Below are 27,770 nucleotides of genomic sequence, written 5' to 3' on the forward strand. Positions count from 1 at the left end.
GAGGACTGGCGGGTGAGGTCAAGATGGGAAAAGCACCAGATTCCTCCCATTTAAGGTAGCGTTAAAGCAGTGGTAGTAGGATCCTGACATGAGCTTGAAAAGCTCAACCAGGAAAAGCCAGAAGATAAATACAAACCTCATTCATTTATGATTCTCTACTGTTTGCCAAACACTGTAGACTCAATGCTCCCTCCTTCCATCTTCCATGCTGGGGGTTAAAATTAGAGCTGCAATTAAATGTGTGGTTTGGGGCTAGCATGAAATATCTGTATTTTTTTAAATGACATAAGAATAAAACTCATCTCTTTCTTTATGAACGAGCTCCACATAGGGTCCCGCTGGAGTAATGTTTATTGTTGCATCAAACATTAATGATAATCCCTGTTAGGACTGCATTCTGCTCCAGAATGGGAATTCAGAAGAGCTTGAGAATGAGTTTTCAGGAAGAACAAAAGGCTAGGAAAACATTTTCATCCAAAAAGCGCAGGCTTAATAACCTAGGCCAGGCGTCTATATATGCACTCACAAATCCAATGATTTGATTTGCTAAAGTCTGTTGACTCACATGCCTTCCATGTAATTCATTTGACCACAGCAGTACACAGGAGGACACACACACAGTAAACACACCCTCAAAGCACGTCTATTTTAGAATCCCCCCAAATGCTACAAGATCTGAATTTACGAATGTTGTGTAAACTCGAGGGAGGTGGGAGGCAGAGAGCATGTGAATGCATTTTTACTGTCAAGCGAGTTACGCGTGTGAAGCGCGATGACCCTGCTGGACACCGTCCGGGAGGGCCCGGGATCTCCACCCTACGAGACCCACTGTGAGCCAAGCTTAGTGACTTAATGGTGTGAAGCTCTGGCTCCCGGTTCATGTCGAGAATTACCTCAATACATTCTAATTTATGTCTCAAGATCCTATCTCTTTTAAAGAAAATAACCATGAGATGTGTGTCTTTTACTGAACAAGATGCTTCCAAGAGAAGTTATGGAAGGACTGGTGACTTCAGATTCATCAAGTGACTGAAGTTTAGGAGAGAGGCGCCGAGAAGAGAGAAAGGTGGGAGAAAATGGAGAAAGGCTCAGTTTGGAGGGATAGCTTTGCTTTCCCACAAGCAGATATTACGTGTCATCTCACTGCATTTAATATGGGTTCCTGTCAGTGACGTTTCTTTTATTCTTTGGTAATTATGAGAATGCAAGCTGCAGTAATTTATTCTTTTTATTTAAACTCACGCTGGATCCGGAAACTTCTCCATCTGCTGGTTGCCCTAACTCTTGTAAACTGTCTTGAGCTGGCATAAGGGAATTGAGGTCTCCTGAGAAAAGCCTATTATGAATGTTATGGATTCTGGTACATTCTCTTTCTGATAACCGACTTTTACAGTCCTCATTTTTATCCTAGGAAATTTTTGTGTTATTTTCCTCTCACCGTGCTCCCTGGCTCAGATCCTCGTCAACTGAACACTTCCCTTCTGCTTCCCTTTGTTTATCTGCTCTTTTACCGCCTCCCTGTTTTTGAATGTTCTCATTTACCTTTGTGTTCTTGCTGGACAAAAGCTCTTTATCCTCTAGGCAAGCTTAGCATTTAGTGGTAGTGAGCACAAGCATTGGTCCTTGCCAAGGCATGTTCATCTTTTAAGGTACTTAATAGTTTCTGTGTTGTTTTAAACTTAATTGTATTTTTGCTTCTCCCAGCTCCCATTAGATTATGTATGTGTGGATGATTCATCGTTGCCTCTGCCAGAATTCTTAGACTATATTTCGTTCACCTTTAATGTCTGTTGGATGCATGTAGGAATGAATGAATGCACAAACAATGAATGTATGAATTTTTATACAATACCTTCTCTGGATTCAATTCTCCCTTTCTACTCTCTACAGGTGACCACAGAAGAGAAGAGAAAATTCTACGCGCACCCATGCCCCAGTTTGCTGAAGGTAGCTTGTGTATCACTGAGAAACCATCTGGCCACTTGTGAAGCCAGGCGCCCAGGTTTGCTTTTGTTTGTGGAAAATCAGTATGCTCCTTCTCGTTCCCACAGATAGCTCCAGAAAACACAGAGAGAGAATCTCCTTGAGGCCTCAGCAAAGTAAATGCCATATTGGAGAAGCCCGTGGGGCAAGTGGCTGCAGAAGGCTCTAGGCGCTATGGGCAGCCTATAAAACCCGAGGGGGGCCTCTGGCCAATAGCCAGAAAATATTGAAGCCCTCAGACCAAACAACTGCAAGGAAATGAATCCTGCCAACATCCTGAATGTGCTTGGAAGTGGGTTCTTCCCCAGTTGAGCCTCCAGATGAAAATGCATTCTGACTGACACCTTGATTACAGCCTGTGACACTCTGAGCAGATGGCCCAGCTAAGCCATACCTGGAATCCTGACCCCCGAAAATGTAATCAATGTGTGTTGTTTTTAGCTGCTAAGTTTGGGAGAATTTGTTATAAAGTAATAGAAAGCTAATATAACACATTTTGATTATCCACGTAATAGAGGAGCTGGCATCTTCAAACTTGTGTTTTGTGGCTGACAATATTCTAAATGATACCCTCCCCCAAGGATTATAGTGTCCCAAGGCAGGAAAAAGAGGATGGACTGTATCTTCTCGTGTGTTTCTTCTTCAAGAGCAAAGTTTTCCAGAGTTCCCTCTCCCTAGTTAGTAGTAGCTAGTAGTCGCCCAGATGGCCAGAACAGCATCTCATACTCATTCCTAAATTGGCCACTGGTAAGGGGAATGCTGATAACATGATCAGCTTGGGTTAATCCAGGCTTATGTCCTGGGTCTAGAGAAAGTCCAGCCTCTTCTGTTACATGCAGCCACCTAGGAGCTGAACAAAACCAGGGTTTGGTGGCAAGAAAAAAAGGGGTAGGGAGTGATGCTAGGTGAACAATCACAGTGTTGGCCTCAGTGAAAACAATGGGGCTTCAGTTTCCCCATTTTTAAAAGTAGGGATCTTGACTAATTCAAGGTCTGTAGAGAGATCTGAACATTGATAGTTGCTTCCTAGAGTATTGTGCTGAGAAGCATTCTGAGCTCAGCAGGAAGGATACAGGGATAGATTAGCAATGTCTGCTGCGGGCATAGGAAGGAGGAATTATGCACAATTGTGATTCTAATGGTTAAAGGCAACTATGACAAAGGAATAAAATGTATTATTTAAGAGCATAGATTACAGCATCAAACCGTATTCAGATCTGGGCTTTGTCACTCAGTAAACGGGTGATCAATGGCATTTTACTTCCTGTATTTCAGTTTTCTCAACTATAAAATAAGGATAAAAGTAGCAAGTGAGAATTAAATGAGACAATACATGTAAAGATTCTTCGCCCAGTGTTAAAATGTGTGTGTGCTAAGAGCTCATTACCTGATAAGTACTAAATAAATGTTTTCCATTATTTTTCAGAGACATGATTACCACTGTGTTGATGAGTTAAAAGAACGATGTCTTGCACCAAGGTAAGATTCGGGGCAACTTGGTGAGAAAAACTCCACTCGGGGCAAAGTTTTTACTATTGATGAGACTAACATTATTTACCAGCTTAGTTTTCCTAGGATGGTCTTGGTTTTTTCTGATGTTCTTGTGTAATTAAAATATTCCCTCTTTCAGTCTCAAAAGAGTCCTGGTTCGGATAATAAACTTCATGGTAACCCTAACTATTGTTCTTGCTAAGGTTTTGAGTTAGAAGAACTTTCCTTAGAAATACTTCTCTTTTTTAAAGGTGTTTCTGGTTCTGGATCACTTTCTTGTGGATTTCGTGGTCTAGCCGTCAGTTATGGACTGCTGCTTAGAATTTAGTTTTTTTTTTTTTTTTTAATTTTTTTAGGTGGAATATTATGGCCATGTAGAAAATTTCATTGCTGCCTGCTATAATCTTCATTAATACTTGTAATCCCAGACTTAGACCTTCATTCTTTGGCTTTTTTTTTTTCTCCAAAGTAATATGCAGATATCCCTTCCCCAGAAGAAACAATTCATTAGAATTAAAACTGAGTTGAATGGGATGGGAACTTCAAGTCAGTGTCCTATTGAATCAAGAATGGTTTCCTATTCTGAGATATTTATCATCCTTTCTCAATTATGAAATGATTTCTGTGGGGAACAAGCCATTCATGCGGGTTAAATCTTTCATGAAATCCAGGAAAATCCTGCATGATCGATGCAATTCAAATGAAAGTAAATCAAAGTGAATTTAAAGTATTATTGCAGATGTAAATACCAAAAAGTTATTGTCATTTTCCCACAAATTGGGCTAAAACTGGCCATACGTTAACTTAGACAGCATCTTATATTTTCTGAGAGCTGACATTGACTAAGTTTTCTTTGATCAGTGCACATAAGAAAGCAACTGGAAAAACCACACATGGGTAAGACAAAGTTCTATATGGACAGTAGTTATTTTACAGTAGAATACAGCATAACTTCCCAACACTGAAGCAAGTAACTAGTAGTTCTATGAGTTGATCTTTAGGTAACTGCCTTATATGTTACATAGAAACATACATTTCGGTCCTCCTTTCATTAATTACATTTTATCATAATTATGTCATAATGCATATAAACTTGTAAAATTATTGTATGCCAAAAGTGATTCCACAGCACATTCCATGCTGCTGGTAAGCACAGACTCTTAATCATCTCAAAAAGAGGGATGTTAAATTCTACCCTTATCCTGGATTTCCTGCTGTCTCTCATAGAAAACTGCCATCTCTTTGTCTCCAGTGTTCCATGAAGCTCAAAATCTGTTCATAGAATAGAAGGTGGATATTTGGGGGGAAACTGCAGGATATAGAGTTTGCTATGGATTTTCCTTAACCCATAATCAATTTTATTTTCTCAATTTTGCTTTTAAGATGTAAGAAATATATCCTGTTCTTTCTATGAAAGTACCAAAATTAGAATTTTTCCTTAAAAGATATCTCAAACATAGAGTAACCCAATGTTTTGCAAACTATTAGGCCTTTTTTGTGTGTGTAAATGCCACAGGCAGCACGGGACTGCCTGCCTGCTCCTACCTCTGTGCATTTGCCGAGTAAACATCTCGAGCTGATTAAACGAGGGAATCACAAAAGCTGTTGGTACAAAACACAGGCATATAAGCACAACAAAGGGAAATTTTCTGTCAAAGCAATGCCAAATTAATTTGCCCCTCCATCCTTAATCATGCATGATAGGTTTTATTGCTGCTTCTGTAATCTTACTTTTATTAAGGCTGCTATCAGACTCAGAACCCAAGGATTTTATTAGCACAGGTGCTTAACAAGTAAAAAACAAAACATTTATGCATAGGAATTTAGAGTCATACCTAATGAATTAATTTTTATTTTTGCCACAAAAGTTAATCTACATACGTTGGAAATTCTTATAGTGATTATCTTAACTTCTTTATAATGGAAATATTATTAATATTGGAAGGTGTGTTCATACTCCTTCTCTTTAAAGGAAGATACCCAAAAACCCCATTCGGCATAATTTCCTGAGAACTACCTGTGTGAAAACACAAAGACCGCACATGGTACATGTGATTGAAATGACATAAATTAGAAAGTTGGAATGACTATGACCAAAGCCATACAGCAGATACTTAAGACAGAGAATACTGCTTAAACTTCCTTTTTGTGCTCAGAAACCCAGTAGCTTGAGAGAGACTCAGGGAAGTGATGTGCCAAAGGGTGTCTTGGAAAACTTTATCCCCACCCATGTGGTCTCCATCAGCATGTTCTCCGAGTTACCCCAAACAAGCATGGGTAAGAACAAGCACTCGCCCCTTGTGCAAAAGCAGCTTCAAGAAAAGATCTCAGAGGTCACACCCTGAAATGCTTAAGGATAACCTAAATAAGAGAAGCTCAGAAAAAGTATGAATCAAAATATGAAAATCTATCAAAAGACAAGATTAGAACAAATGGAAAAATATACCCATGGTCTTGAAGGAGAAGACAATATCTTAGGACTGTTCTGATGTATGTGCATTGAATGTCATTGCAGTTAGAATCCAAGCTTTGGGAGAGAGTTGTATAAAATGGTCTAAAGGAAGAGCTAATGCACGACAATTGTCAAAATATTATGAAAAGAATAGTGAGATGTGCCTTGGCCAACATCACAGGGTGGTCAGATAAACATGGTAACAGCATTACACGGGGGGACTAGGGCACTAGAAGAGAATAAAAATGCAGGAAAAATATTACTATTATATGGACAGTTCATCTATTTTTAAAAACCTATAATCATTTCAGTGAGAAAAAGCTAGGTTACTTAACGATATTGGTGGCACAAATGACTTCCAATCTGGATATGCAAAATTAACCTTCACATGAATTCACAGCTTTAAATATTTTTAAATGAAATAACACAATTTTAGAAGAAAATTATGGAAGCCTACCTGTCTAGTTTAGAGAAAAGGGAAAATTCTTAACCAAGACCAGATTTTATTTACTTACTTACTTACTTATTTATTTATTTATTTATTTATTTATTTATTTATTTATTTATTTATTTATTTATTTTACAAGTGTCATCAATTTACTTTTTTTAGTATGAAATTATTTTTTTATTTAAGTTTAGTTAGTTTACAATGCTGTGTCAGTTTCAGATGTATAGCAAAGTGATTTGGTTATACATACCGAATTCTTTTTCAGATTCTTTTCCATTATGGGTTATTACAAGATATTGAATATAGTTCCCTGTGCTCTCTACACGTCTTTGTTATCTTGTGTATCTGCTAATCCCAAACTCCTAATTTATCTCTCCCTTCCTTCCTGTTTTGGTAACCATAAGTTTGTTTTCTGTCTGTGAGTCTATTTCTGCTTTGTAAATAAGTTCATTTGTATCAATTTTTTAGATTCCACGTATAAATGATATTTGTCTTCCCTTTCTCGCTTACTTCACTTAATATCATAATGTTGTTGAAAATGGGATTATTTCTTTTTTTATTGTTGAGTAATATTTTATATATATACATTTATACACACATACACATATACACAGTACATCTTCCTTATCTGTTCATCTGTCGATGGACGTTTAGGTTGCTTCCATGTCTTGGTTATTGTAAGACCAGATTGATTTTAAGTAGAGAAATGACAAATTAAATTATGGTACATCTATATCATGTGATTCTATGTAGCTATTAAAAAGAATGAACTAAAGTTTCACCAGCTGACAGGGATTTTTATGAGTGAAACGGCACATAACAAAGCAAGATGCAGGTAGTCATATTATGGCATACAGAAACACACACACGCCCACCTATATAGGCATATACGTTTATAAGTGATCATAAGGGCTTGGTAAAAAATGTGAAAAGAAACAAATTACAACTTCAACACAGGTGCAGGCACCTTGCTGGGGCTCTGGAGCAGAGCGAGGAGTGATGACAGAGGAGGGGAGGAGAAGGAGCAGAGGAAGGGGCAAAGCATAAGAAAGAAAACAAGCCAGCACTTAAAAAAATAAAGCAACCAGCATGTGCTATATGTTGCCATTTAAGAATACACACTTTGGAATAAAGAAAATAGTTTTTTATTTAGAAAGTATAGTTTTCTTTCTTTCTTTCTTTCTTTCTTTCTTTCTTTCTTTCTTTCTTTCTTTCTTTCTTTCTTTCTCTCTTTCTCTCTTTCTCTCTTTCTCTCTTTCTCTCTTTCTCTCTTTCTCTCTTTCTCTCTTTCTCTCTTTACAAGCAACCCATTTTCTTTTAAGGCTTAAGAGAAAAAAAAATCCTAGGCAAGTGAAAGTATAGTTTTCTATTCTTTACTTCCAACCATATTTCCTTCCCTCGGCCAGTCTTGTACTGACTTTCTGGGGCCCCCACACTGCCCCGTACTACCATTCTTCGGTGCGTGCACGCCCACCACAGGGTGCGTGTGTGATACACCGGGGGCGTATGCATATTACATGCGTGTGAAATCTAAAACAAGAAAAGAAACAAAAAACAGCCAAACTCATAGAAAAAGAGATTAGATTTGTGGTTACCGGAGGCAGGGGATGGGGAGGGGGGTGTATGGCAGTAACTGGGTCAACTACTTTTTGGGTTTGGGTTCGTAGTAAATGCTTAATACATAATAGTTATTATTACATTCACTACTATGTTTAATATGCTGCAGTAGATTAACACAGCCACCAAAGGAGGGTGGAATCAAAGAAGACCCAAGTTGGCTTCCTGTGCACAAAGTGACGTGGAGGCCTGATTCTGGGCTGGTCGGTCTGTCTGCGTGTGGGGTGGACTTCTGGCTTCTATGGTCGTTCTTCAGCAGAGCTGTGGATGCTTCCCTGCTACTTTATACCATCTGGCTCTCGGGGCAAGCACCGTAGATACCTCTCATGCTCTCTATGGCTGGACAAAGAACCCAGGGCACCTTTTCCTGTTGAACAGTGAGCTTTCTAAGTAGAATGGCAAGATGTTTCTTTTAAGGTGTGATGTTGTTCTTTTATTCCTAATTTGAATTATCTTCAATGTCAAATGGAATTAGAGAGCATTAGCCTGTTTTAGAGACACGCTCCTCGTAACAGACTGAACTAAAATGAGGTTCTGTTGGCCAATCCACTTTCTTTCTTTTAGGAACTGAAATTGGGTAGTCATGCAGTGAACAGGTCACTGGATTGAAAGTCAAATGACCTTGTCTCAAGCCTTGACTACACCTCTTAACAGCTTAACAGCTAGATAACGTTGAAGAAGGTGCTCAATATTTCCTTATCTATAAAATTTGAGAGATGCTGACGATACCTAAATATATGGAACAAGACTGCTGATGAGAGTGAGGGTAGATAGCATACTAGGACTGTTTGGGTGAAATATAAAAGGTTGCATCCATATTTCATTCAAAGGAAATGTACTAAGTGTGTATTATGGATCAAGCTCTATCCTATGATTTGGAAAGGAGCAGCAGATGGATTATGATTCATGCCTTCATCGAGATTACATTTATGCAGGTAGAGCATGTTAGTTTTCTATTGCTGCCATAACAAATTTTCACAAAAGTTTAAACAATACAAATGTATTATCTCACAGTTCTGCATGTTAGAAGTCCAACATGGGTCTCACTTGGCTAAAATCATGGTGGAAGCTGCATTACTTGCTGGAGGCTCTATGGGAGAATCATTTTCCCTGCCTTTTCCTCTTTCTTAGAGGCTGCCTGCATTCCTTGATTCATGGCCCCCTTCAACCATCTTTAGGTAGTGTTGGAGCACCTCTCTGAGCGGTCCTCCATAGTCCCATCACTCTTTGACCCACATCACTCTTCTGCTCCTTCTTCCACCTGTTGTAATTACACTGAAACCACGTGGATCATCCAGGATTATCTTACGATCCTTCAGTTAATCATGTCTGCAGATTCACAGGTTCTGAGGATTAGGGGGTAGACATCTTTGGGGGCTCAAAACATAAAGTACACTTTAGCTGAGTAGAAATGCTCTAAATGACACTTGCTGTTCGGTTTATATCAATATAATCAAAATCATACAGCACAGTTTATGATTTTATTATTGTTGTTTTGTTTTGCACCCTAGGCTTATGCCTGACTTACAAGGAGAATTAGATTTTGATTAAGAAATTATTCCTTCCCAGTTCTATCTAGAGTTTTGTGCTTTGTTTTCCCCTTAAACTATGGTGGGTGGGTGGGGGGTGGAAATGGAAAAGAAGCTGATAGCCAGAGGAGAAAACCGAATCCATTTATTATTTCTATGTAAAGCCTGGGTGCATGATATCTTATTCATTGACCTGGATCAGAACCAGTGTTGAAATCTCATTGCTGAGATGTGATGCTCTGACCCTGAGGAATGAATTTAGCTCAGAACAGACAAGACCATCCGTGACAGTCGCTGTCTATTTCTGGCACATTAAATCAAGATTTTTGGAGTGTCAGAATCTGTTATAACTTGGACTGAAGTATGACAACCTGTCAGAAAATTTCCACAACCGATAACATCCCCTTGAGGTTAATAGACAAAATTATAAGATGGCATAATTTGTGTAATATGATTCATAAATTCCTTGTCATAAAGTCTCAAGGGTGGGATTTTATAAATATGTAGTCAGTTTTACTGCATCACTATGTAATACTTGATCCCTTTTGCTATAAACATATTTACAAAACAGAGTGAGAAGCATTTCAAATCAATTCAGTCTGATAAGGGTTTGTAGGTAATTGACGATACGGGACACACACTCCTAGGTGCTGCGGTGGGTACATTCGGGTAATAAAAGACGACTCCTGTGCTCAGAGCTTAAAAGCTTGTTGCTGTAAGCAAGGTAAACACAGAAAACAACTGAAGAACATTACAAGTCAATATACTCAAGCCTGTTCCAGACCAATGAACGATGAAAGCTCATTGGGTTCTGGGGACATGGTAAAGGCTGAGGGATGTTTAGGGACTTGAGACAGGATTTGAAACATGGAGCAGGACATTTTAGGTGGAAGGAACTTTATGAGCAAAGTCTCCAAGATCAGAACAAGAATTTGACGTACACCCTCAGCTAGTTTATCATGTAGCTACTCACCGAAGGCTGGCCTGTTGGTTTGATCATTACACGGTTTTAGGTTGTTGTTATATATAGTCATGGAGTGTTCCATTCATGCCTACAGTGGATTGTTGGCTAACAGACAAGATGCCTAAGAAAGACTGCGGTTGAAATGTTAGTGAATAGGATGGTAAGAATGACAGCAATTAAATTTTTTCTTTCATGGGCTGAATTATGTTCCTCCTAAACTCATATGTTGAAGTCCTAACCCCTCCAGTACTTTAGAATGTTTGGAGATAGGGTCCTTTCAAGAGGTAGTTAAAATATGGCCAATAAGGTGGGCTCCAATCCAGTATGACTGGAGTTCTTATGAAAAAAAAAAAGATAGAGAGAGATGAGGACACAGAGAGAAGACCATTGGAAGATGCAGATAGAAGCTGACCATCTACGAGCCAAGGAGACAGCACTCAAAAGAAATCAAACCAGCTGACATCTTTGATCTTGGACTTCTAGTCTCCAGAACTGTGACATCATAATTTTCTGTTGCTTGGGCAAAAAAGGAAAAAAAAAAAAAAGAATGTGAGGGGCAAAGTACATTAAGGTTATTGAGATGGGAAAAAAAAAGGAGAGGGAGCTGTGAAATATAAGACTAATCGTGTTTGGGCATATTTATTTGTGCCTGTGTTCACGTGTGTGTGCCTTGTGTGTCTGTGTGACATAGACACACAGTTCAGTGCTGTGGTGTAGCCCAAGGAAGGGCACGATGCTCGTGAAGACAGTAATAATGGTAATAATATGTGCTAGGCATTTACAAGCATTATCTCATTTCATGCTCACAGCAACCATATGAAGTAAGCATTGTTAATATCTTAATTTTACAGAATTAAAAAAATCAGGCTCAGAGAGGTTTAGTGCTGAGCCCATGGCCACACAGCTAGCAAGTGACAAAGCTGGGCTTCCATTTCACCTTTTTGTTCTTAGGGAGACCCACTGCCTCAAAAAAAAGTGATAATTATTAGCAAAACAGTCTGCTCTGCAACAATGCAACTTTTATTTTGGTTCATATGCTATTGGTAAAATGAAGGAATAACAGTATAGTATGGAAATCGTGTTGGCTTTTGCATGATTTCCCCCAGTATGGCCATAGTGTTTAGCAATTAGGGGCAAAGTTTCTCATAATTAAAGAGAAAATCTTAGCTATATGTGACTTGAGAAAAAAATTGGAAGATCCTGGAGAGATGCCTTTCTGGAGTGTGACAGTGTTTGGCTTAGTGGGTTCAAGAATGACTTCACACTTTACTAAGTGAAACTATCTTAAACAAAAGATAGCAGAGTATAGCTTCTCTTTTGCTCTTTGATTTTTTTTTCACTTTACCATATATCTTGGAAATCACATCATATCATTTCATAGAGCTCTTATTCATTATTTTATTTTATTTTATTTTAAATTTTTTTTATTGTAACTTCATGGTGCTGCCTTCTGCAAATGCACTGTCGTTGTTTCCAATCTCTCTTCCATATGTGGGCATTGAGGCTGTACCCGTATCGTGCCATTTAAAACAGTGATGCAATGAATAACCTCTCGCGTGTGTATTTTTGTATTTTGCGGTGGGTGTGTATTGATACTGTAATTTCCTAGTTTTATCAATTGTGCCGTCTTCTCCTGCACAGGGCTGTATCAACCTGCGTTTCCACTTTTCCCCCTCCGTGAGTGCCTGGTTTCCTAACTTGTCAATAGAATGTGCTGTCAACTTTTTAAAAATTTTGCCAATCTGATAGGTGATGGGTAATAAATAGTAACTCAGAGTAGCTTTATGCTTCATTTCTCTTGCCAGGAGTGAAGTTGAACATCTTTTTCATATGTTTAACATCTAATGTTGACCTTTTTGGGTGACTTGTCTGTTCTTGTCTTTTGCCTATGATTCCGGTCCTTGTTCCCTTAATTTTTAAGATTACACACACAGACACTTTCTCTCTCTCTCCACACACACACACATACACATACATGGGATACACACACATACAGTTATATATGTAGTATTTGCTGTTTATCTGTGATATAAATATTTTTTACTAGTTTGTCATTTGTTGTAGCTTTGTTTATGGTGTTTTGTGCTGTGCAAAGTTGGTTTTTTCATGTTTATATTGTCAAATCATCACTCTTCTTTATTGGCTTTGGATTTTGAATCAATAAGAACACTTTTCGTAACTATACCCAGTTTATATAGGAATTTACCCGTTTTCTTCTATACCTATAGGGTTTCAAATTTTACACTTCTGATCGACTCATGGGTACTACAATATCCATGAGTCTCTTAAATGGTAGTTTTAACACTATAATCAATAATATTATTTGGTTGACAGTAAAAATAATAATGACAAACAGTTATGGAGTGACTGCTAAATGCCAGACATTTTTCTTAGCACTTTGCATATTTTGACTCATTCAACCCTCCTAACAACTCTATGATGTATGTGCTATTATTATACCCATTCTATGGATGAGGAAAATGAAACACAGAGAAGTTAAGTGCTCTGCCTAAGGTCACACAGCTAGGGAGTTGCAGGGCTGGATTTGAATGTAGGTGGTCCAGAAAGCACCCCTTCCCCACTAGACTCTCCTTCCTTTCCAGTAGGTCGTATACACCAAGGGCAAATGATGACAGTGATGGTTATCCCACAGGGTTCTGAGGGTTAATTAAGAGATCGTTTGTGCAGTTGTAGTACAGTGCATGGCACACTGCAGGGGCTCAGTAAACTGCTGCTGAATTTAAAGGGAGATGCTAAACCCACAGCTCTGTAGATCAGTCACGTATACAACCATGACACACACTCCTTCCCCAGGTTTCATTTTCATGACTAACAACAGCATCTAATATCGGGACCTTAAATTTCCTGACTCTAGCTCACGTCACTGAAGAGCCTTAACTGAAGGGTGCGGCTTCACCTCTGGGAAAAACAGAGGCGAGGAAGGAGCTGAGTAATTCCAACCACCATGCACCGGCTCATCTCCAGACACACCCACCTAAAGCGAATCAGCAGAGTTGAACCCAGTGATTCTTAAACTTTGTTTCCCTCAGGACCCCTTCACAATCTGGCAAGTCTATTTTATTATCTACTACTGCATTCAGCTATTGGCCATCTCATGTTGTATGCAGTCTGGAAGACTCTACTATATGCTTGTGAGCCAATGAAAGTTAAAAAAAAGGCAACTTGTCATTATTATAAAAATAAATTTGACTTTGCCGATACTCTAAAAGTATCTTCAGGACACCTAAGTGTCCCTTGATCCTACCTAGAGAATCATGATTCAGCATATGGTAAATGCTTCATAAATATATAGTTAATATCATAAATCGATAAATTCTACATAATGTACAGGCAACACAATATCGTGCCTCGAGCAAATACCGTGTCTAGCCACACATTTCATCCAGTGCTCACAAAGTTCTTAGAAAATACCTATTATTGTCTCCTTTCCTATTTGAATGCACATTCTCTCCAAACACATGTACCCTGTGGAGGAAGACACTGAAGCTTAGGAAGGTTAAATAACCTGCCCAAGGTCACATAAATTGAATTGGCACGATTCACTATCAAACTTTTCAATTTAGACTTAACTTCAAGCCTAGGATTCTTTTGAGAAGGAGTTAAAATGCCACGCCAACGATCTTGAGGTTTGGATTTGCATGCATCATTCAGATCAGGGCTTCATCTGAATTTTCATTTATTTGGTCAAACACTCTATTGAATTAAATGGATTCGTCAGATCAACCCAAATAAAGAAGCAGATTTTGCCCCACGACACACCACCAACCTGTAGTTTGCATTATTTCCTGCATTTGAGATCCATTGTTGTTCAGCAAGGAATGGAGCAAGGGTAAATACATAATGAAACTAGGAGGAAGTTTAAGGGCAGACAAAATGCAAATAACGGAACAACAAAGAGTGGCCAACACAGCCCGAACATCTCATCATCCAAACCAAGAGGAGGATTGAAGCCTGGGAAAAAGGGGCCCCCATATTAACCAAGCAATCTCATGGACCACACTTACTAGGCACTTCCATCCCAACAGGATGTTATTACAATCAGGAAGCCAACATCGCTGGCATATGGCAGAATAACAGTGTGTGCTTATATTCAGAAATTTGTAGACCAGATAGAATCTTCATGGTTTTATCTGAAATGCTGTCTTTTGGAAATTCAGATGAAAAAGAGAGAAAATTCTTTCCATTTATTCTCCAATTGAAAGAAGAGATGAAGGGAGGGGAAGAAAATCAGGGAGGTTTCCCTTCCTCACCCTATGTGCAGGTTTAGTGAAAAATTTATCTCTGACCACGAGCCAGCACTACATATTCCCATGTGGGAGATGTCTTCAACTCATTTAAATTTGTCAAGCTGAGGAATCTTGGCGCTTTTATAGCTGGGGAGGGAAAACACTGGATGTTTATTTTTCCGCTACTCTAAGTAGGGTTATATATGGAGGGAAATCGATTTGGGGGAAAAAAGTCCAAAGAGCATGACTTTTGCTTAGTTATTTAGAACAGCATACATGCGGTTGAAGATAAAATAGAATATCGCCCTTAGAAGGTGCGTATAAATAAGCAGTCATTAACTATGTGGCTGAAAATTAGGATTTGACTTGTAGGGCTGTTAGAAATTATTCATCGGTGCTGTGCTTAGCGTATTTTCTTGGAAAAACCAATTTAGAAGAAACAAAAGGATTTCATTTCTTGAAACCAAGATGCTTAAAAACAGGAGACTTTATTTCATCACTTTCGCACATCTCTTGCTTGTGTGAGGTTGTCCTCATCCTCACTTCGTCCTTGATACTTTTTGGTCTAGTTTTAAGCACTCCTGGCTTTTCCTACTATTTTCCATTAGAACCATTTCTACAGCCCAATAGACTGTTAAGAAAGTTTGAGGGGATTTTTTTATATACTGATTTTCCCCTTGAAATTCTTCTTTTTTAAACATTTTCTCCATCCAGTTATCTCTCTCTTTTGTTATGCTTTAGTTATGCCTAAATAACTCTTTCTCCATTTTGGTTTTCATAGCCTTAGGATATTTTAAGCAATCATCCTGTCTCTCATCAGCTCTGCTTTTAAGCTTGAGATGGCACCCTCACTGACCAATGAGGCTCTTTGAAATCCAATGTTTGTAAATAGAAGTTTGTGATCATAGGGGTTAATGCGATGGGGGTAAAATATTTTATTTATTTACTTTCATTCACTTCTTTGCGCTGCTAATGGAAAAAAGGACAGAAAAGAAAAGTATTTGCTCTGAAAACTGTGGAAGAAAGTGTTTGGATCAGTTCATTCTTCCTATAAGTCTATGAACATTTTCTCAAAGGGGAAGAATCTAACTCCATAGTATTTCTTTGTGAAAAATTACCCTGTGTGTTTTCTGCAAGAAGTAAAGAGACTCTTCTGAAAAGCTTAGAAGTAATTTATAAACAGATCTTAATGCATCTGAGAGTTGTAAGACTTAAGAAAAAGAAAAAAATATATATGTATATACTTTTGAAAAGTTGTTTCAAATCATATTTAGTTAATTAATTCCTTCACTAATATACCGATATTTGAGATCCTTTATGTGTCAAACACTGTAGTAAGAAAAATAAGAAAGCCATGGATCCTGTCTTTCAGAAGGGCATTCCATAATAAGGAATGAAAACAGGCTAACAGATAATAAAAATGCAAATGCAGCAAATGCCAAAATAAATGAGCAAGAACAATTTGGAATTTTCAAAAATCCATTATTCTGTAGGTAAAGTGAAAAATTCCAAAGAAGTGGAATCATTAGCAGCGCCTCCCAATTACTTTCTGAATTTGGATATTTGCATATTAGTTTTTTTTTTCAATTAGAAGGGTAATTAAATGGCTTACAAAGTATTCAGTTTTGTATCTTACTAGAACTGGAGCTTTGATATATCAGTTAATGTATAATTGTAGAAAATGTAGAAAAACATCTTTAAAAGGTTGCTTAAAAATTTGGTTCATAATTCAAAGAAAGTTTAAAATGTTATTTAAAGTACATCAGAGCATCATAGTACAGAGAACTGCCCTCATTTGTAATCTCATATTGCATTAAATTAAGAATTTGGTGTCATGACAACCAACTAATCTATATGTAGAGGCAACCCATTGGGAACACAGAGCAATACTCAGGATTATACTCACCATATTTCATTTAGATAATCCTGCTTTTAGAGGCTGGATATTTAAGATACCTTTTCCCACTCCGATTACTTTTTTCAACGTCCTAACCAAAATCAGGTTGTTTTGCCTCTGGCTTGAGCTGACCATTTGTAGGTAAATTATCAATTGATTGACTGGATTATCGCAAGATGAACAGGACCCAGCATTAAGTTCATTAAAAACAATAGGAAGGAAAAACAGTTGGTCTAGTTACTTTGATATCTAAGCATCTAAATCAGAGTAAGTTTTTCATGAATAGTACTTAGTCATCCTGTCAGTCACTACATTTAAGAAGTTGCATTTTGTTTAATAGAATAAAACTGTTAATTTCAGCCCAGTCCAAGTCAAAATAATAGGAAGCTAATTGCCAGCTTTTAGTACATTCATTAAGTTAAAATAGGGGATATTTTCACAGATTCAGAGCACTATCCAAGCAGAAAGACTGCTATGGACAAGTTAAATTTGCATTATTCTGCCTTGCCAAAATAGGTTAAATTTTAGGTCAAATTATTTAATTAGAAGTCTTTGTGTTTAAGAGCATTTGATGCATGTAAAAGTTAAAAAAAAAAAAAACCCGAACTTAAAACTTTGGAAGATGATGTTTAAGATTAGATGAGGAGTATGGTTATCTTTGGCGTGTCTTTACCATGGGGTAAGCATGTGCTCTAAGGGCGGTTTGGATAAAAGTTTAAAGAGCAAGTTCATATAGGTTTTAGTGTCTAAGCTTTCTCATCTTAAAAAGTGAGAGCGATAATTTGTGCCTTGAAGCCTTGCTCCAAGGGCGTGATACCTAATGTGTACACAGAACCTAGCACATAATAAGCACTCAGTAAGCAGAAGCTGGGGGAGAGAGTGCAGCTCAGTGGTAGAGCGCTTGCCTAGCAGAAGCTGCAGTTACCAGACATCTCTCAGGTGCATGTGTTTGCCTTTTTCTGAGGCCCAGATTCTTGCCCCAAGTCATAAACCTCAATGTTGTATAAAAAGCACTTTAAATTCATAGAAGTAGGCACAGCTAGCGGGAAACCACTGAAAGAGAGACTCTCCTACTTTCAGAGTTAGCGCTCACCCAAAGCCTCATAAAAAATCCAGACAACAGCCCCAAGGATGGGCAGAGGCGGAGCGAGGGAGGCGGCACCAGCCAGCCTGGGGTGAGGCTCCCCGCAGGGCCCCCTCGCCTGCCTCCCGTGCAGACCTTCCTGGAGCCTCACCCACACCTCCCCTGCCGCCCCCCGAAGGTCCACAGTGAGGACAGAAGTGCCCCGTGGTAGCTAGACCATCACTCAGTTACTGCCGCAATTATTCACCTACAACAGATTCCAGAATTCTCTGCTCCCAGATTCAGGGGACGTGTTGTAAGATTCTTTGAGCCTGAAGGCAATTAGCAGGAGACCAGAAAAAACGAAGATGATCGTAATCAAATTGTAAAAGCTGAAACCAACTGGAAATGGGAGGGTAAACTTGATACAGTTTGAAAGAGGGAAATACCTGTCACTTGTCTCTGTTTTCTTAACAATGTGAATAAGCGTTCAGTAAAAAATACTAGTTTTCACTTAGCCATTCATCCTATTACGAACTGTAGCCCCATAGCGGTTGTTTGAGGTCCGGTCACTGGATTTCTGAGTTTAAAACTAGAACTTTTAAATAAAAAAGGTTAGTAATCAACTAGTCCTGAACTTGGATCTCCAGAAAAATTATGAGTTTTTTTAAATTTTGATAGTTTGAATTTTACTTACTTGAATTTCTTCAATGAGAAGAAAGGCAGAAAGAGGAAAAGATTATACAGAGAAATATCCTTTTTCATTATTGAATTAAAATGTATGATCTTTACTAAGAATTCCACACGAATCCTCCTCCATACCAAATGCCTCTTAACTATTTTTTTCTGTAACAAAAAAGGAGTTATAAATACAGCTGAAGGAGATGCTAATTATTTCTCATGAAAGACGGGTGACAGTAAACATGAGCATCCAGCAACACATGACAACACACACATGCACGCAGAAACCATTGAAACGCCTGATTCTTCTGGAAAAGCACCAGTCCAGAAGAGAATAAATCGCAGAGGGCAGGTTTTGCCCTTCGTGGCTGTGATTAGAGCCCTAATGCTGTGTTGCCTTAAACCGTGCCAATTTCATTTCTACAGTGAAATACGCTTTAGAGGATGGGGAGAAAACTGATTATTTAATCAAAGAGAGGAGGAAAGCCAAAATAATCCACTGTATCTCAGGAAGGAGTAGGGGCTGGGGGTAAGAAAACTTCAGAAAGCATTATAATAATGGTACTTCTTTATTTTAAGTAACAAATAAAATAGCAAAACATTTTTTCCCATCATAAAAACTGACTTTGATCCCCAGTACAGCCATCGAGTGGAAAATTGAACCACAATATAATTGCTTTCCCTGTGACCGATAAAGTGGTGTAACAAATTTTGTGTTTGAATGATAAAATCAGCAATTGGCCCCCAGCATTTCCCTCTACCATTCCTCCAAGGACACTCCAGTCCCATCAGTCTCCAGGGCAAGAGAAAGGGTGGAAAAACTAACTGTAAATCTACTCCAAGTTGTTGTTGGATTTCTCTTGCTTGCTTGCTTAAAGAAAAAAAAAATAATAAAACTGTCCGTGTTTGTCTTTAATGCCTAATATAAATCACTTCCAAAGGTGGAAAAAAACCAACAACCTAGCTTTCATTGAAAACTGATTACAGATGTTAAAAAAAAAAAAAAAAAACTAAATCTAAAGCCATACTAAGAAAAATTATTTTACTCAAGAGCAAAATCTTGTTAGAATGGGGAAATTGTCTTAAGGGTCCCAGGGACAAATGTCACAGCTGTTTGACGCAGAGGCGGCAGTCAGAAAGACGGTGGCCATGGGAAGGATGCATTTGTGAGCTCACGGTGACAGGATTTAACTGTGGAAAGACACGGCACTTTCCGGGTGGGAGCTCGGCAGAGCCCGCCTACCTCTGCAGCTGGCTTTCCCAGATTATTTGGGATAACAATCTGAAATGGCTGTGACGGTTGTGAAAGTCTGTGCACCCCTCTCAGTATTTTATTTGGCTGGTAGACTCTCCAGAAGAGGATACATTCCAAGCCCCTTGAAGAGACACTTAATGATGCATTAGTGCATATGGTAGAGGCTGGGGCAGGGGGATGGTGGGGGGAGCCCGGTGAGGCAGCGGTCCTATGGTGGAAGCCTGAAAGCTTCGATCCAGGTATTTTTTCTGAAAGCTTGTCTTGCACTGAAACATTTGGTTTGCAAACCTGGACCCAGATTCAGTCCTCTGCAGCTACCTACTGAAATTCAGTTTTACACAAAAAAAATGTGTCTCTTGAGTAGGGCTTCTGTTTTGACCCGGAGATATGGGAACATGCAGAGACCTAAGGAAAAACGTCTTCAAAGATCAACTTCTTCAAACTTCGCAGAAGTTCTTTATTCTATTTGGTGCACTCAGATTAAAATGCAGTCCTGAAAAGCAGGCAGCCAGCCTCCCGAACACTTAGTACTTGATGTAACAGAGAACCCTAATGGGCAGCCTTAGGAGGGGTTTTGTAAAATTATTTTAACACTTTTCTGTGCCTTACAGATTCCTACAGTAAGCCTCTATCGCATTTAAAAAATGTCTTATATATATTTTAGATATAATATTTTATATATATTCTAGTTCTAATGTTGGAAATTTTCAACATGTGTCAAAATAGAACAGCGTCATTATCCTGATGGATCGCTCACTCACTCCTGTCCACAGTTATCAAATGGAGAACAGTGGGATCCATGGGGACCTGTGTGTCACCTCCATGTTTCACGCTTGTCCCTGCCACACGACTCCACACGCGCAGGTAGTGATCCTTTAAAACATACCAGGTCAGGTAGCATCTCTGTTCAAATCCTCTGCTGTCTCCCTGCAGTGGACCGAATGGTGTCTCCCGCCCCCAAGAGGTCTATCTGTGTCCTGACTCCTGGAGCCAGGGAATAGGACTTTATTTGGAAAAAGGGTCTTTGTGGATGTAATGAAAGATCTCGAGATGAGATCACCTTAGATTAAGGATGAGCCCTAAAGCCAATGGCAGGTGTCCTTGTAAAGAGAAAGACAGAGGAAAATTTGGGACCTATAGACACAGAACAGAAGGTGATGGGGAGACAAGGACAGAGGTCGGCCTGATGTGACTACGAGCCAAGATGCACCAAGCACCACAGCAGCCACCAGAAGCCAGGAGGGAGGCACGGAACAGATTCTTCCTCAGAGCTCGCCGAGGAAACCGGTCCTGATGACACTGGATCTCCGATTTCTGGCCGGCAGTACCCTGAGAGAAAAATGTGCTGTTGTCTGAAGCCACCAATTTGTGGTAATTTATGATGACGGCCATGGAAAACTGACACACACACACCTTCACAGTTCTTTTTACGATGATCCAGGTGATTCGGCCTCCGTCCACGTCCCTGGCTCCGTTGCTCCACTCGGGCTGTAGTGACTTCCTGCTGCTCTTTGGCCGTGAGAGGTTCATTGCTGTCTCAAGCCCCTGAACTTCACCTAGAGGCGTTTCCCCCAGACCTTTGCCTGACTGGTTTCCTCTTTTCCTTTGGGTCCCTGTTAAATGCTGCTCCTCAGGAGGCCTTCCTTCATCACTCGACCTGAGATACCCACTTCGTCCCCTCACACATGGTTCTCTCTCTCCCGTGCAGCCTTATCTTCCTTCATGCACGTCTATCACTGCCCGAAACCTCCCAGCACTTCCCCGTTTGTTAGTTAACCCGGCCCCCCTGTAATTTCAGGCTCCTTGAAAGCAAGACATCTTCCTCTTGTTCAGTATTCCATCTTCAACATGTAGGACAGTGTCTGGGCTTAGAATGAATACTTGATGAATGAATGACTTAACCTGAAATCTGGAAAAATTGGCATGGGTTTCTCTGGCAGCGATCTCTCTTGCAGGAAATGCATTGGTGGTCTGCATCTCAAGGCTTGCATTGTCAAGGATCTCGGAACTTCATTGCAAGAATTTTTATCATAAAATAACCGGTCTCTCTGAAACTGCTTTGGAGGCAACCAGTTTGCAAAAGCAAAAGGGGGAAATTTCTGAGAAGTTTGCCTCCAGGGCGGGAAGGGCTTGGAGAGACTCCCTGTCCCTGTGAAGCACAGCTTGATTTATCCCGTCCGGCGTTCGCCAGGGCAGCCCCACAGGGCACTGGGTGGCTGTGGTCCATCTGCCTCCAGTGTATCTTCGTGATTCTCTAAGAAAGGAGAGGAGACAAGAATTGGAGTCGGGGTCTGACAATCGAGTGGAAAAAAGGGGATGAGATTAGGAATATAGTTCATTTTTTCCTGTGCGCCACTCACTTTCTGTGGTGTCAAATGACGAACCAAGTAGAATGCGTTAACAATTTAATCATCTCTGACTTTTTAAAAAAGTTTTTTAAAAAATATGGTATTTGAAGATTTACCTTAGAGACCACTTGAAACTTAGGATGTTGGGGGAAAGAATGTTGCAGGTTTGGGCCACCAAGAAAAGACACTGGAAGTATTTAGAAATATAATTAATTTTAAGGATGATGACAAACCACTAACAGAAACAACATTACTTTTTAAGTCTTGAAGGACTTCAGCCAAGACACTGGAGGCAAAGTCAAGATAAATGGCAGTGTACCCAGTTGGGCAAGGTGCCTGGTGGAATGCCCCAGGGGACGGGCAGGGCGAGGTTCAGGGCCATTTAACATTTTTATTTATGATCCGGTTCAGGGAACTAGGAACACAGTCATGAAATGTGCAGATGCTACTAAATTCAGAGGCATTGCAGATTCAGGGGAGAACAGAGAAACGAGACCAATGGGCGGGCCAAGAGAAAATGAATTTCCACTTGGAAGATCCACCAGAGGAGACACAGATGAAACCCTGGGAGCAGTAATGCTGAAAAGAATGTCCAAGAGGTTGCTCAAAAAAGAGGACTTCAATTTAATGGAAAGCTCGAAAAAACGTTAATGGGGGCAACCAAGAGCTCTAAGCTCCCAAGACACCATAGAACATGGGATCTTAAAATGCAAGACAGTGGGAAGAAATGGAAAACCTTCTGAATCTCACTCCAGCCCCTTCACTCCTTCCAAGGCTGAGGGTTGGAAGAGGTCAGCTGACTTTTTTACAGGTTCCACATTCTAAACATTAGGATTCTAGAAGATACAGACTTGTTAGGGCTCTTTGATGTCAGGCTGGCCCAACTCCAAACGGTTTGACTGACTCACAGCTATCAAATTATCCCACTGATCAACTCAGAGCTGGCTAACATTTTTATGAGAGTAAAATGAGACAAACCCATTCATTAAGGCATGGAAATTTACACTCTCCAGACTGAATAAAAATAAAAATGACTCCATTTTTATACTTACAGATGGAAAAATGGGGAACAGGAAAAATAAAATAATAAAGGAAGGGAATGTGGAGGGGTACAAGCCTGTGAGCCCAGAACATGCTCTTAGGATTGTGACTGAGATGGTCTGAGAGGGCTCTTCTGTATCTGACAGCCGGAGTGCCCTAATTTTAATCAGGGAGGGTTTCTCAGCCTCAGCACAGCTGGCGTTTTGAGGCTCATGATTTCTTGTTTTGGAAAGGGGAGTATGTGACTTGGGCCTTGCAGGAGTTTTACCGGCATTAGGGTCCCCATCCTCGTCACGACCAGCATTATCTCCAGATATCGCTAAATATCCTTCTCCAATGGAGAGCCACTGAACTGGATCAATGGAATTGGAGAAACATCCTCCCAGTGGGAGTGTTTCTATGGATTGCTACTAGAAAGATATCTTGTGTCTATATCTCTTTAGAGACTCTCGATGGCCTGTTGGTGTATGTAGCCTTTGAAAGGATGTAGCCTTCAGAATAGATGTAAAGGTATTTGGTCAAGTAGCTGGGTTTGAGATGCTCTTTTCATCTGACCCCAAACAGGCATTGAAATCTGGAAAACCCTCACATTTCCTTTGGGGATTTCAGGATACACTTACGGCTTTGTAGCTGCCACCCTCCTGGCCCTGGGCTGGCCCATCTCTGGGGGTTGACCTACAGAGATGACACATGGTGGCTTCCGCTGGTCCATCCTTCCCAGAGCAGAGCGTTGCCCTGTCCACTGAGACTTGCTTCCACCGAGGTAGTGCCTAATTTCAAAGGGGAGGATGCCTGAGCTACAGCCTGACCAGCTTTTAGCAAACCCCGCCGATCCCAGAGGCAAGGAAAGTAGTGCCCGGTCCACATTCTCAGGGTCTGGATTCTGCCGATCCACACTGTTTGCAAACACAATCCGGTGGAATCAGAATCACTGCAGGTCCTAACTTCACGGAGGAGCCTCGCGAGAGGACATGGGAGGTTTTAGATATTGACTAAGCGTCGTCATATTAATACGATTTTTGCCTCTAGTCAACTTCTTTCTTCAGAACACTCCCCGCTGGGACTGAGAAAGTTTCTCTGATTCTAGCTGAATACTAATGTGCCAAACTTCATGGTGACCATTTGACCCGTGCCTTTTCCTTCTGTCTCTCATCTGCACCTCCCCCTTCCCCTCCGCTCCTCCGGAGAAAATAGCTTTCCAGGTTTCACTGTGGGGCTCACGTGTCTCGGCGGCTCACCGCTGACGCAGTGACTGATGGTTCGCAGGGCTGCCTCCCTTGACCTCGTCAACATCAGAAACTGCTCTCAAATCTCAGTCATCTCTGACAGCCTTTGAGCAGAGAAATGAGACGGTCTCCCTGACACAAAGGCTTCTGGCCTGGGGTAAAAAATTCCTTTTGAAAAAAAAAAAATTTGAACACTCTACCGACCTCACTGCTTTCCATTCATCTTGCAGCCTGGCCCATCCATCCCCAACTCCATATTAGCTTTCAGACATTATAGCTTTTTCTATTTCTTGGAGGCTAGCCATGGTAACTCAGATGTTTGTAATGGCTTAGTCCCGGAATAGCCTTCAGAGCACAGAAGAAAACGGGGCAGTTTCTACCGCAGCAGTGACTTTTGACTTGTGATTAGCAAAATGAGCATTCGTCTTATTTCTCAGGACAATTCCCAGTAGTCAATCCAAACAATGTGGGGGAAGCTACAAGGCTACATTGGCTAAATATAACCAATATTTTATAATAACTGTAAATGGAGTATAACCTTTATAATATGTGAATCGCGATATTGTACACCCATAACTTTTGTAATATCGTACATCAGCTATACTTCAATTTAAAACCACAAATAATAGGAGGAGAAGAGGAAAGAAAGATAGGACCCCAGGATTAATACAGAGAACAATCAGCTGTGTTGAATCAAAATGACATTCTAGAGTCTTTTGAATGAGAACATAGTATGTAAATGGGGGGCAATGTATGTGATTTAACATTTGATTTAATTTAGGTAAATGAAAAATATGACCTGAATACTGATCCTGAATTTTTTTCTCCATTTGGTAAGTAAATTGTCCTGACATAGTAAAGCTCCACTTCCTTAACCTCAAAATGGGATAAAACGACTATTTCCATCAATTTCAGCCTCAGTCCATTCATGTTTAAAAATGCCCAGTCTTTGAGATTGTTAGGGAAAAGCACCTTAAGCTACTCCTGTTTTCCCTTTGAGTCAGCCGGGTTGGTAGTAATACTGTGCAGCAGCGTAAGTGCCTAGTTGCAACATAAACCAGTAGGTGCAGAGGTTTTGCTGGGGAGGAGCTGCCCAGCGGGGGCTACACTTCCCTGCATGCCTTGCAGTTGGTACAGTCACGTGACTGAGTTCTGAGCATTGGAAGGTGAGTGACACCAGATCAAAGTCTGACATGTAAAAACTTCCCAGCAGAGTTACCAGATTTAGCAAATAAAACCAGGATGCCCCCCCCAAATTTGAATTTTCAAATAAGTCCATGCCACATACTTATGCTAGAAATTATTCATTGTTTATCTGGGTATCCTGTATTTCATCGGGCAGCCCTGTTTGCATTAACCCTCTCCCTTGGCTCCCAATATTACTGCCCAGGGAGATTTTGGAAGCCACTCTGAATCTGGAAGAGCCTTCATCTGCCTGTGCCCTTGACTGGTTGTGTGGTGCAAAGCTCAGCTCCTGCCACAGATTAGCTTGTATACAAACAAGAAATTTACTCATCTTGTGTTAAGTCACTGAGATTTTGGCATTTATCTCTTAGTATATGTTAACTTCTAAGCATGCAAATCTAAAGCGGAGAAAGTTTCTTTGTATCTCACACACTTACCAGTAGACCTCCAAGTAGCGTTCAAAGAGACTCAGAGGCCATCGTGCCCAAGCCAAGGCTTTTATAGAAAAAGAAATTGAGTTCTAAATAATGGAAATGACTTGGCCACAGTCTATATACTATGAGAGAGCCAGGATTAGTGTCCCCCTTTTCTGTCTCCACTCATCCTATTCCTACCTTGCCCCAGTGGCTTTTCCAAACAATGGACACATACTAACCCCAGCATTGCCGGTGATACTATCAGTCTCAGTTGGTTCTCCGTTCCTCATGTGGTTTGTCATTTACATGGGAAGAAGGAATGTTTGTGACAGCAATGACACATGACGTATGTTGTCTGAAAAGTGGCAGATGTGGGTGGTATCGAGAGCAAATGTTGCTGGAATTCCGAGGAAAAAAAAGGCATTTTGGAGAGGGATCCTGGGTGTAAACTATTGAAACCAAACAAGATCTCACAAAAAGGGCAGAACTTGGACCAGCGAGAGGTCTGGGTACAGGGGACAGTCCATGCAGGTGAAGATGAAAAGCTCACGAGCAGATATTCACAAGACTTGAGCAACTAACGTCCCGGGGTCTTGTGGCTTAGATGGCAATTGGTCAAATAAGGGTGTCCAAGTTCATACGATCTCCTTGGATTCACTGGAACAGATATTTACCCTGGAAAACCAAGGAGTGTCTGCCATCTGAGGCCCACAATATCTTGACCATAAGCCCTTTAAGAAACCACAAGCTGACAGGTGCCTCTGGACTCTGGGGACACACCGTGTGATAAGGCTTTCCTGTTCTCCATTAGTCTGAAGACCACACACATGCTCAGTATGCTCCCTGAGGTTCAGAGAAACCAGTACCAACAGCGTGCTATGGATTCTCCCATGTGTTAATGGGAAGTTAGAGATCCACGAGTCTCAGGGGGCTGGGAAACTGAAGGGACATGAGGGAGCTTTTTATTTCCTCTTCAGATTGTGGGGATGCAGTGTTGTTTGCTGGTGAACTGGAGTATAGGGAGGGCGATACCCACTGCCAGCCTCCTCAATAATTATATTGCCCCATGTGAGCGTGGGGCTCACTCCTGACCTACGCCCAGTTAATCTGGTTGGCTGACTTTTACTGTGGTGTTCTGTCCTCTGGAGATGACAGGGTAAGGATTGCAGAACAGTGAAAAAAAAAAAAAGCAGAGAAGACCTTGGCTAAATTTTATTAGAGAAGAAAGGCCACGTGAGAAAAGCCCGGATTTGGCATTCATTTAATAGGTGGACCCTTTTGTCCATCCAGAGGTGGCTGCATTGTGGAGCGTTCATGCATTTTATCACCGTTTAGAGTTTCTGAAAGCATAGTTATTACCTGTGAGGCGTTATCGAAGACTAACTGCAATAAATAATTCTTTTCTGTTGCTTCATGTAAACAAATCCATTTAAATAACTTATAATTTAAATATGTGTATGTTTACAAAAATCCATTAACAAGGTTGTTATGAACAGTCATTGTTATTAACCAGAGCTCGTTTTCATCCTTTCAGGGAACATATATTGACACGACCACTTTCTTTTTCTTTTTAATTGAAGTATAGTCGATTTACAATGTTGTGTTAATTTCTGGCGTACAGCATAGTGATTCAGTTATACACATACATACTCCTTTTCATATTCTTTTTCATTATAGGCTGTTACAAGATTTTGAATATAGTTCCCTGTGCTGTACAGTAGGGCCTTGTTGTTTATCTATTTTATATATAGTAGTTAGTGCCTGCAAATCTCGAACTCTGTTTATCCCTCCCCACCCTCTTTTCCCCCTGGTAACCGTAAGTTTGTTTTCTATGTCTGTGAGTCTGTCTCTGTTTCGTAAATAAGTTCATTCGTGACACGCCCACTTTGATGAAGTGGAAGAACCTGTGATTAAGAGTAGCAGGGCC

At 40.2% G+C, this 27,770-nt stretch overlaps 1 long non-coding RNA gene across 2 annotated transcripts in view; it reads left to right on the plus strand.

Moving 5' to 3' along the window:
- LOC123613911 (uncharacterized) overlaps positions 1-27,770 on the plus strand; it is a 380,673-nt gene that overhangs the window by 253,605 nt on the left and 99,298 nt on the right. For both annotated transcript variants that reach the window (XR_006721338.2, XR_006721341.2), the window contains exons 3-4: positions 1,891-2,002; positions 3,410-3,462. This is a non-coding gene — a long non-coding RNA (uncharacterized LOC123613911). The remainder of the gene's footprint in view (positions 1-1,890; positions 2,003-3,409; positions 3,463-27,770) is intronic.

The sequence above is a fragment of the Camelus bactrianus genome, chromosome 20 (genome assembly GCF_048773025.1).
Source record: "Camelus bactrianus isolate YW-2024 breed Bactrian camel chromosome 20, ASM4877302v1, whole genome shotgun sequence".
Lineage (NCBI taxonomy): Eukaryota > Metazoa > Chordata > Mammalia > Artiodactyla > Camelidae > Camelus > Camelus bactrianus.